At 33.7% G+C, this 12,607-nt stretch overlaps 1 long non-coding RNA gene and 1 other non-coding gene across 2 annotated transcripts in view; one reads left to right on the plus strand and one right to left on the minus strand.

Annotated features, from left to right (window-relative positions):
- The window catches only part of LOC141277838 (uncharacterized), a 212,077-nt gene that overhangs the window by 158,725 nt on the left and 40,745 nt on the right, over window positions 1–12,607 (minus strand). The gene's annotated exons all lie outside the window — the stretch shown is intronic.
- On the plus strand, window positions 11,508–11,580 carry TRNAG-GCC (transfer RNA glycine (anticodon GCC)). The gene has a single exon. It is a non-coding gene; the product is annotated as a tRNA-Gly (tRNA).

Genomic DNA, 12,607 nt, shown 5'->3' on the forward strand with positions numbered 1-12,607 from the left:
TCAAGCAAGCCTATCAGCAGCATTTTCACAACATTTTCACTTAGTGTCTGTCTTACATTTTGGTAATTCTTGCAATATTTAAAACTTTTTTTATTATTGTACTTGTTATGGTGACCTGTCATCAGTGATCTTTGATGTTACTACTGTAATTATTTTGAGATGCCATAAACTGTGGCCATATAAGAAAACAAACTTAACCAAAAAGTTTTGTGTATGTTCTGACTGCTCCTCCAATCGGTCATTGCCCCATCTCTCACCTTTTCCTTGGGCCTCCCTATTCCTGAAACAAACAATATTAACATTAGGCCAATTAATAACCTTACAATGACCTCTAAGTGTTCAAGTGAAAAACAAAAGAGTCCCACACATCACTCACTTTAAATCAAAAGGTAGAAATGCTTAAGCTTAGTGAAGAAGGCATGTTGTAAGCCAAAACAGGCCAGAAGCAAGGTCTCTTGAGCCAAACAGTTAGCCAAGTTGTGAATGCAAAGGAAAAGTTATTGAGGGAAATTAAAAGTGCTACTCCAGCGAACACAGGAGTGATAAGAAAGCAAAACAGCCTTATTGCTGATATGGAGGAAGTTACAGTGGTCTGGACAGAAGATCACACAGCCACAGCATTCGCTTAAACCAAAGCCTAATCCGGAGCAAGGCCCTAACTCTAATCCATACTAGGAAGGATGAGAAAGGTGAGGAAGCTGCAGAAGAAAAGTCTGAAGCTAGCAGGGCTCAGTTCATGAGGTTTAAGGAAAGAAGTCATCTCCACAACATAAAAGTGCAAGGTGAAGCAGCAAGGGTTGATGTAGAAGCTGCAGTAAGTTATCCAGAACATCTAGTTTATATCATTAATGAAAGTGGCTACACTACACAATAAATTTTCAATGTAGATGAAACAGTCTTTTATTGGAAGAAGATGCCATCGAGAACTTTCATAGCTAGAGAAGAGAAGTCAATGTCTGGTTTCAAAGTTTCAAAGGACAGGTTTACTCTTGTTAGGGGCTAACGCAGCTGGGGACTTTAAGTTGAAGTCAATGAGCATTTATCATTCCAAAAATCTGAAAATTATGCTAAATCTACAGCCTGTGCTCTATAAATTAAACAACAAACCTAGAGAACAGCACATTTGTTTACAACATGGTTTACTGAATATTTTAAGCATACTATTGAGACCTACTGCTTTGAAAGATTTTTTTAATGTCACTGCTCACTGACAATGGCACCTTGTCACCCAAGAGCTCTGACGGCGATGTACAATGAGATTCATGTTGTTTTCCTGCCTACTAACACAACATCCATTCTGCAGCCCATAGATCTGGAGTAATTTCAACTTTCAAGTCTTATTATTTAAGAAATACATTTCATAGGCTATAGCTGTCATAGATGGTGATTCTCTGATGGATCTAGGCAAAGTAAATTGAAAACCTTCTGGAAAGGATTTACCATTCTAGATATCATTAAGAACATTTATGATTAATGGGCTGAAGTAACAGTGGCAACATTAACAGGGGTTTGGAAAAAGTTGATTCTAACCCTCATGGATAACAAGGAAGGGTTCAAGACTTCAGTGGAGAAAACAACTGTAGATATGTTAGAAAGAGCATGAGAACTAGATCCTGGAGATGTGACTGAATTGCTGCAATCTCATGATAAAACTTTAATAGTTGAGGGGTTGATTCTTATGGATGAAACAAGAGAGTGGTTTTTTTGAGGTAGAATCTACTCCTAGTGAAGCTGCTCTGAAGACTGTTAAAATGACAACAAAGGATTTAGAGTTTAGGATTACATAAACTTAGTTAATAAAACAGTGAAAGGATTTGAGAAGATTGACTCCAATTTTGAATGTCCTCCTGTGGGTAAAATACTATCAAACCACACTGCAGGCTACAGAGAAATCTTTGGTGAAAGGAAGAGTCAACTGATGCGGCAATCATCATTGTTGTCTTATATTAAGAAACTGCCACAGCCACCCCAACCTTCAGCAACCACCACTCAGATCAGTCAGCAGCCACCAACACGGAGGCAAGACCCTGCACCCACAGAAAGTTTATAACTCACTGAAGGCTCAGATGACAGCAATTTTAGCAATAAAGTATTTTTAATTATAATATTACACTGTTTTTTTAAACATAATGCTATTTCATACTTAATAAACTACAGTATAGTGTAAACATAACTTTGTTTGTGACTCACTTTAAGGTGGTATTCACGTTATAGCAGTGGTCTGGAACTGAATCCACAATAACTCTGAGGTATGCCTGTATTTTATCTGTATCTTAATCTTAATTTAGTTACTTTGCTTTGATGTATTTTCTAATTTTGAAGAAAATTTCTTTTCTTGCAAAAATCTAATTTGGTTTGTGTTATATGTGTGTGTGTTTATGTGTATATGTATGTTTGATTATACATTTTATACACTGTCAGATTTGATTTGACAATATTTTGTTTAGAATTTTTGCATTTATATTCAGGATTGAGACTGGCCTTTAATTTTCTCCCCCATTTTTTAAATCCCTTTCAGCTTTTGTTGTCAGAATTGTATTGAGCTTATAAATTAAATTAGGCAATGTTTTCTCATTTTCTATTCTATTTAAGTGTTTCTGTGTTTAACATTATTTAGTCCTTAAATATTTGAAAGGAGTTCCTGTGACATTATATGTGCCTGAAATCTCCTTGAGGAAAAGTTTTTAATAATATATTCAATTTCTGTAATCTCTCCAATTTTCACTTTCTTGTATTGTTCAGATATTCTATCTTTCCTTCTGACAGTATTTATATAGAAGTGGACATTTCACCTAAATTTTCAAATTTACTGATATAAATTTACTTATGATACCCATTTATGGTCATTTTAATTTGTACTGATATCCCCTTTTTATCACTTTAAGGGTTTTTTCTCCTTTATCTTTTCTCAATTTTCCTTCATTAGGTAAGTGTATGCCTTTTTGAAGAAACAACATTCTTTTTTGGTATTATTTTCTTTTATATCATTAATGTCAACTCTAATTTTTATAATTTCTTCCATCTTTTATGATGTTGAATTTGCTTATCCTTTTTTGAGACAAATATTAATGCATTTTAATTTTTTTCTAATGTATGCATTTAATTCTTCAAATTTTTTTGAAGCACAGCTTCAACTCATCATATGCTTTTAATATGTTGTGTTCTGTCATAATTTATTTTAGAGTATTTTTTAAGTTACAATGTGATCCCTTCTTAGAACATGATATTTAGAAGGGTATTTCCTTTGCAGAACATAAAAAAGACCCTCTGTTTTTAATATTTAGCTTAACTTCATCCATAAGTTTAACTGTACACATAAGATGTTCTTTTTTTAAAAAAATTTTTATTGGAGTATAGTTGATTTACAATGGTGTGTTAGTTTCTGCTGTACAGTAAAATTAATCAGTTTTATATATATATATATATATAAGATGTTCTTTTTGATTCCATTCCTTAGAAATATGTTGAGATTCTTTTTAAAGCACCACACATTTTAATTAAAATATGATATGTTAATGTAAACAGTAGTGGAGGCATTCTCTAGCTATTGAGCTCATGCAGCTCAATATGAAATAAACAAACAACCCAATCCAAAAATGGGCAGAAGACCTAAGCAGGCATTTCTCCGAAGAATATATATAGATGGCCAACAAACACATGAAAGGATGCTCAACATCACTAATCATTAGAGAAATGCAAGTCAAAACCACAATGAGGTACCACCTCACACTGGTCAGAATGGCCATCATTAAAAAATCTACAAACAATAAATGCTGGAGAGGGTGTGGACAAAAGGGAACCCTCTTGCACTGTTGGTGGGAATGTAAATTGATACAGCCACTGTGGAGAACAGAATGGAGATATCTTTAAAAACCAAAAATAGAACTACCATATGACGCAGCAATCCTCCTACTGGGCATATACCCTGAGAAAACCATAATTCAAAAAGCAACATGCACCCCAATGTTCACTGCAGCTCTATTTACAGTAGCTAGGACATGGAAGCAACCTAAGTGTCCATTGACAGATGAATGCATAAAGAAGATGTGGCACATATATACAGTGGAATATTACTTAGCCACAAAAATAAATGAAATTGAATTATTTTTAGTGAGGTGGATGGACTTAGAGTCTGTCATACAGCATGAAGTAAGTCAGAAAGAGAAGAACAAATATCATATGCTAACAAACATATATGGAATGTAAAAAAAAAGGTTCTGATGAACATAGAGGCAGTACCGGAATAAAGACACAGACGTAGAGAATGGACTTGAGGACACGGGGAGTGGGAAGGGTAATATGGGACAAAGTGAGAGAGTTGCATTGACATATACACACTACCAAATGTAAAACAGATAGCTAGTGGGAAGCAGCCACATAGCACAGGGTGATCAGCTCAGTGCTTTGTGACCACCTAGAGGGATGGGATAAGGAGGGTGGGAGGGAGATGCAAGAGGGAGGAGATATGGGGATATATGTATATGTATAGCTGGTTCACTTTGTTATAAACAGAAATTAACACAACATTTTAAAGCAATTTTACTCCAATAAAGATGTTTTAAAAAAAGATGGGCACAAATATTAGTTTGAATAGGAAATGGGAACTCTTTCTCTGAGCTCAAAAAGGCAGACTTAAAGCCATGATTATGGCTGAACAGTTATTCCAGAGTATAGGTGTAGGAGAGAAAAATTAACCTAGTGACCCACATGTAAAACAGACCATAACCAAGTGAATGAGATTTGAGGTTAACAGAGAGTTTACTTCTAAAATAAAGGAATCAGGTTATGACAGTAAGAAATATGTATTTGGTTTCTACCCCCAGCTCCTGCTCAGAGCTCCTAAAACCACTGTAATTTCCTAAATGATAAGAATGACAGGAGCATCTTTTCCTATAATATACGCAGTAAAGATGAAAGGAGAATCTTTTGTTATTCATATCAAGGCCCTTTCAACAACACCTGAGTTTGTTAATGAGGTGACATCTGCTAAGCTCCTAAGGATAGGGGGCTGGTTATAAGAAGAACCAATCAGATGATTAGAGGGTTGGAACTTTCATCCCCACCCTCCAACCTCCATGTAGGGGAAACTGACTGGAGGTTGAGTTAATCAGCAAAGACCAATGACTTAATCAATCATAACCTATGTCATAAAGCCTCCATTAAAAACACTTACTAAAGGTATTCAGAGAGCTTTCTGATTGGTAAACACAAGAAGGTGCTGGGATGGTGAGACTCCTAGAGAGGGTATGGAAGCTCTGCATCCATTCCCCATAGTTTGCCCTATGTATCTCTTCCATCTGGCTATTCCTGAGTAATGTCCTTTATGATAAACTGGTAATCTAATAAGGAAACAATTTTCCTAAATTCTGTAAGCCACTCTAGCAAATGACTGAACCTGAATAGGGGGTCATGGGACCCTCCAATTTGTAGCCTGCTAGTCAAAAGCACAGGTTACGACCTGGGCTTGAGGTTGGCATCTAAAGTAGAGTGGGGATGGGGCGCATCTTGAGCCCTTAACCCATGGGATCTTACACTATCCTTACGTAGATAGTGTCAGAATAAATTAAATTGTAAGACACGTATCTGATATGGCAGAATTACTTGGTGTGGGGGAAATTCTATACATATTTGGTGATGAATATTGTCTAAAGTGAAGTATTCTGTGAGTTGAGTATTGACAGTAGAGGAGAGTAGAAGGTGTTTTCCCAAAACAAAGAAGCATCCATAAATGAATAAATGATGCAACTTATTTACAAATTTCATATGATGCTTCAAAAAATTGATCTTTTAAGATAATTCCATGAATAAGTTGATCATTTTACTCATTAGAATCAAAACTTTGGAAGTTCATTTTTCTAAAAGTTAAAATAATAGACTCCATGATAACTACTATTGTAAAGTCAGTTAAAATGTTCAAACAAAAATTTTTGTAGTGAAAATATGAATGCAACTTTGGTATATCTTGGCACGATGAGAAATGCCATGTTCTTACTAAATTAATGTACTTTGAATTGGTTGTGGTACAAACATAATTTGTTGCATCCAAAACATGACATTCTACCAATAAACACTGGAGTTATTTTCAAAGTGTAAAAATATATTATGTATACATAAAACAGTTGAACTATAATTTTTGTGACAAAGCTAATATTGAAATATATATTTGCTAGTTTACATTTTAAATAAAGAAAAATAATTTAAACTATTTTATGAAAAAGAACCACATTTTATTTAGAATTAAGAATAATAAGTCTCTTTGGATTAATATATACACCATTAAATGTCTGAGCAACACCATTAGATAATTTGCCTATCTCTAATAATGATAGCTAAAAAGGAATCCAGGGTCTTAATAAATGAGTAGATTTATGCCAATATTTTGTGGCTGATATTGGCTTCAAGCTCAGCAGGAAGATAGCATTTTGTTCATTCACTAATTCAAAAGTTAGTTATTGAACTACTAACATATTCCCAGTACTGGGATAGATTTTGGGGACAAAACAGTGAACAAAACAGACAAAAAGCCATGTTCCCATATCTCTGTGGAGCTTACTCTAGTGGTTGGAGATAGACAAAAAGCACACAATGTGTAAATGATATAGGATAGTAGGCAGTAAATGCTCTGAAAAAAAATAAAACATAATATGGGGATTGGGAGTGATTGAGCATGCGCAGTTTGCAATTTAAATGGAGTAGTCAAGATAGGGTTAATGAAATGTTTGACATTTAAGAAAAGGATTGCAAGAGGAGAGGGAGAGTTCCATGAAGATAGCTATGGAAGAGTGTTCTAGGTAGAATAACAGATGTTTACAGTTGCTTTATTCACAATTACCAAAACTTGGAAGCAACCAAGATGTCCTTCAGTAGGTCAATGGATAAATTAACTATAGTACCTCCAGATGATGGAATATTATTCAGCGCCAAAAAGAAACTGAGCTATTAATCTATGAAAAGATATTGAGGAACTTTAAATGCATATTACTAAGGGAAAGAAGCCAATCTGAAAAGGCAACATACTGTATGATTGCAATTCTATGACATTCTGGAAAACGCAAATCTGTAAAAACAGTAAAAACATCAGTACTTGCCAAGGGCTATGGGGTGGGGAGGGATGAAGAAACGGAGAGTGGAAGAATTTTATGGCAGTGAAAATACTCTGTATGATACTCAGAACTCAAACAGTTGCTTCATCAAAAGTAGATCATAATGGTAGGCTCCACATGCCCAAGGACGTTATCAGCAGACACACACAGAAACCCGAATGGAGCTGACTGATGAAGATCTGTCTCTGTCAAAGCAGTCCTGTAAAGTTGTAAAGAGGAACCTGATTACCCAAATGTGTAGATACCAAGGTAAGGAATCAAGGACAATGAAAACTCAGGTAACTATGATATCACCACAGGAAATTAATAAAGCTCCAATACTCACCCTAAAGAAATGGAGACCTATGAACTGTCAGGCAAAGAATTCAAAATAATCTTCTCAAGGATGTTTGGTGAACTACAAAAACATACAGACAACTAAGCAAAATTAGAAAAATAATGCATGAACAAATGAGAAATTCGACAAAAAAATAGAAACCATAAACTAAAACCAATCAGAAATCTTAGAGTTGAAAAATATAATTACTGAATAATTCAATAGAGACTTTCAAAAGTAGACTCAACCATGCAGAAGAAGGAATCAGTGACCTGGAGAATAAGACATTTAAATTTTCTCGTCAGAGGGACAAAAAGAAAAAAAAAAGTAAAGAAAAGCTGCAGGATTCATGAAACACAATGAAAATAAACAGTATTCACATTATGCAAATTCCAGAAGGAGAAGAGAAAGAGAAAGGTACAGAAAGTATATTTAAAGCAATAATGGCTGGAAACTTCCAAAACTTGGGAAGAGAAATAGACTTTTCTTCTCTTATAGAGTTAGTTTAAATAAAACTTAAACTAAAAAAATAAGGCAATTTAAGAAAATAGTAACCAATAAAAAACAGGGGTAGCTATATTACTATCAGACAAAATAGACTTTAAGTTAAAAATCCAGATCCAGGGACTTCCCTGGTGGTCCAGTGGTTAAGACTCCATTCTTTCACTGTAGGGGGCACAGGTTTGATCCCTGGTTGGGGAACTAAGATTCCACATGTCATGCTATGTGGCCCCCGCAAAAAAAATCCAGGTCACTGAGCCCTAAAGACACCAAATAGGTTGAACCTGAATAGGGCTATACCGAGACATTATTATTAAATTGTTAAAAGTCAAAGACAAAGAAGGAAACTTAAAAAGAAGCAAGAGGAGAAAAAAAAAAAAAGAGAGAGAGAGAGAGAGATGTTACATACAAGGGAATCCCCATAAGACTATTGTCAGATTTCTCAACATAAACTTTCCAGACCAGGAGAAAATGGAATGACATATTCAAATATTGGGAAAAAAAAACTGTTAACCAAAAATTCTATACTCAGAGATAAAGAAGGGATAAAGAATTTCCTGAACAAACAAAAGCTGGAGAGAAATCATTATCACTAGACTTGACTTACAAGAAATGCTAAAGGGAGTTCTTTAAGTGGAAGTAAAAGGACATTAATTAACATCATAAAAACATAAAAAGTTAACACAAAATTCACAGGTAATGGTAAATATACTGTTAAAGTTAGATTCTGTAATATGTTATTAGTGGTGCATAATACTTTTATGACTCCAGTTTAAAAGTTAAAAAATAAATGTTATAAAAATAACCATAACTGCAATAATCTGTTGTTAGTTACACAATATTAAAATACATAAATTGTACCAGCAATAACATAAAATGTGAGGAGAAGAAAAAGTTTGAACTTTAGGAATGCTGTTGAACTTAAGTTGTTATCAGCTTAAAATTGGGTGTTACAATTTTAAGAAATTTCATGTAACCCTCATGGTAACCACAAGGGAAAACCTTATGGCTATTACATAAAAGAACATGATAAAGAAGTCAAAGTATACTGATACCAAAAGACATCAAAACACAAAAAAAGACAGCAGCATAAGAAACAAGGAATAATGGATCTCAAAACAACTAGAAAACAATGAACAAAATGACAATTGTAAATCACTGTTTACCAATAATTACATCAAACATAAATGGATTAAATTCTCCAATCAAAAGACAAAGAAAGGCTGAATGGATAAAAAAAAGCAGGATCCAAAAATATGCTGCCTACCAGACACAGACTTTAACTTTAAAGACACACAAACCTACAAGGAAGGGATGGAAAAAGACATTTTAGGTAAATGATAACAACAACAAAAAGCAGGGTAGCTATACTTATATCTGACTTTAAATGAAAAATAGTAAAAAAAGACAAAGAAGGTCATTGTATAATGATAAAGGAGTCAATCCATACAGAAGACATAACAGTTGTAAATATCTAAGCACCAAACATTGGAGCACCTAAATACATAAAGAAAAAAATAACACAGCTCAAAGGAGAAATAAACAGCAATACACTAATAGTTGGGGATTTTAATAACCCACTCTCAAGAATGGATAAGTTATCCAGACAAAGACAATAAAGAAACAGCAGACTTGAACAATACTGTAGACCAAATGAACCTAATAGACATATAGAACATTGTATCCAGCAACAACGGAATACATATTGTTCTCAAGTACACATGGAACATTTTCTAGCATAGACCAAATGTCAGGCCACAAAACAAGTCTTAGCAAATCAAGAAGACTGAAAGCATACCAAGTATCTCCTCTTATCACAATGCCATAAAACTAGAAAATAGCAAAAGGAAAACTGTAAAATTAAGCAACATTCTTTTGAACTACTAATGAATACAAAAAAGAAAAAATTAAAGGGGAAATTAAAAAGTTTCTTGACACAAACAGAAATGGAAATACAACATACCAGAATTTATGGCATTCAGCAAAAACAGTTGTAAGAGGAAAGTTCATGGCAATAAATGCCTACATTAAGAAGCAAGGAAACAATCTAACTCTACACCTTAAGGAACTAGGAAAAAAAGAACAAATTGAGCCCAAAGTTAGCAGAGGGAAGTAAATAATAAGATTAGGGCAGAAATAAATAAAATAAAGAATAGAAAAACAATAAAAAATATTAACCAAACTAAGAGATAAACAAAATTGACAAACCTTAGCTACACTAAACAAGGGGGAAAAAAAAGAGAAGACTGAAATCAACAAAAGTATAATGAAAAAGAGAACATTACAACTGATATCACAGAAATACAAGGAAAATAAGAGGCTACCATGAAAAATTATACACCAACAAACTGGACGACTTCTTTGAAACATACAACCTACAAAGGCTGAATCAATAAAAAAGAGAAAATCTGAGTAGCCTAATTACTAGTAAATAGATTGAGCCAGTAATCAAAAATCTCTCAATGAATAAAAGCCCAGCACCAGATGGTTTCATTAGTGAATTTTACCAAACATTTAAAGGATTAATACCAATCCTTCTCAAAATCTTCCAAAAACTTGAAGAGGAGGGAACATGCCCAAACTTATTTTACAAGGCCAGCATTATTCTGATAACACAGCCAGATAAGGACAATACTAGAAAATAAAACTACAGGCCAATATCCCTGATGAATATAGATGAAAAAAATCTCAACAAAATCCTAGCAAACCAAATTCAGCATCACATTAAAAGTATTATTCATCATGATTAAATGAGATTTATTCCTGGGATGCTGATGGTTCAACATACGCAATCAAGCAATGTGATATATTGCATTAAAAGAATGAAAGAATAAAAATGATTTCATCATCTCAATAGACAAAGAAAAAGTATTCGACAAAATTCAACATCCATTCATGATTAAAACATTTAAAAATTAGGCATAAAAGGAACATATCTCAATATAATAAAGGACATATATGACAAACCCACAGCTAATATCATACTCAATGGTGAAAGGTTGAAAGCCTTTCCTCGAAAATCAGGAACAAGACAAGGGTGTTCCTCTCACCATACCTATTCAACGTAGTACTGGAAGCCCTACCTAGAGCAATCAGGCAAGAAAAAGAAATAAAAGGCATCAGAATTGGGAAAGAAGAAGTAGAGTTAACTCTACTTTCAGATTACATGGACTTTATATATTTTAAAAATCCTAGAGACTGAACCAAAGAAATTGTTAAAACTAATCAATGAATTCTGTAAAATTGTAGGATATAAAATTAACATACAAAATTCACAGTGTTTCCACACACCAACAAAAAAATTCCTTAAAAAAAAAGAAATGATCACATTTACAATAGCTTCAAGAACAGTAAAATACTTAGGAGTAACTTTAACCAAGAAAGTGAAAGATCTCAACTCTGAAAACAAGACATTGATAAAAGAAATCAAAGAAGGCACTAATAAATGGAAAGGTATCATGTGTTCATGAATTGGAAGAATTAAATGTTAAAATGTCAATGCTACCAAAAGATATCTATAGATTCGAGGCAACTATCAATATTCCAATGGTAATTTTTACAGAAATAGAAAAACCACTCCAGGGAATTCCCTGGTGGTCCAGTGGTTAAGACTCTGCACTGCCAATGCAGGGGGCACAGGTTTGATCCCTGGTCAGGGAACTAAGATACCACATGCCACATGGTGTGACCAAAAAAAAAAAAAAAGAAAAAGAAAAAACACTCTAAAAGTTTATGTGAAACCACAAAGACCCTGAATAGCCAAAGAAATCCCAAGATAGAAGAAAGCAGGAGGTAACACATTTCCTGATTTCAAGCTATATTATAAAGTTATAATAATTCAAACAGTATAGTACTGGCATAAAAACAAATAGACCAACAAATCAACAGCCCAGAAATAAACTCAAGTGTATATGATCGACTAATATTCAACAGTTGAGAAAAGACAGTCTGTTCAATAAATGGTGCTGGGAAAACTGGATAGTCACATGTAAAAGAATGAAACTTGACACCTATTTTACACCACTCATAAAAATTAACTTGAAACGCATTAAAGACTTAAATGTAAAACATTAAACTCCCAGGAGAAAGCATTAGAATAAAGCTCCTTGACATGGGCTTTGGTAATAATTTTTTGGAAATTACACCTAAAGCATAAGTAACAAAATAAAAAAGTGAGACTACATCAAACTAAAAAGCTTCTGCACAGCAAAAGAAACCATCAACAAAATGAAAAGACTACCTATGAAATGGGAAAAAAAATTTTGCAAACTTTCTATCTGATAAGGGGTTAATAATAAATATATAATAGCAAAAAATCAAATAATCCAATTAAAAATTAGGCAAAGGAAAAGTGAGTGGACATTTTTTTCAAAGAAGATACACAAATGGCCTACAGGCACAAGCATACCATGGAGATGTTGGGGGTTTGGTTCCAGACCAGCACAATAAAAGCAAATATCACAAAGTATGTCATACAAATTTTTGGGGTTTTCAGTGCATATATAAAAGTTATGTTCACACTATACTGTAATTAAGTGTACAGTAGCATTATGTATAAAAAAACAATGTACATACCTTAATTAAAAAATACTTCATCGCTAAAAACTGCTATCCATTATCTGAGCCTTCAATGAGTCATAATCTTTTTGCAACAGTAGAATCAATGATCACTGATCATATCACCACA

This window comes from Tursiops truncatus, chromosome 2 (genome assembly GCF_011762595.2).
Source record: "Tursiops truncatus isolate mTurTru1 chromosome 2, mTurTru1.mat.Y, whole genome shotgun sequence".
NCBI lineage: Eukaryota > Metazoa > Chordata > Mammalia > Artiodactyla > Delphinidae > Tursiops > Tursiops truncatus.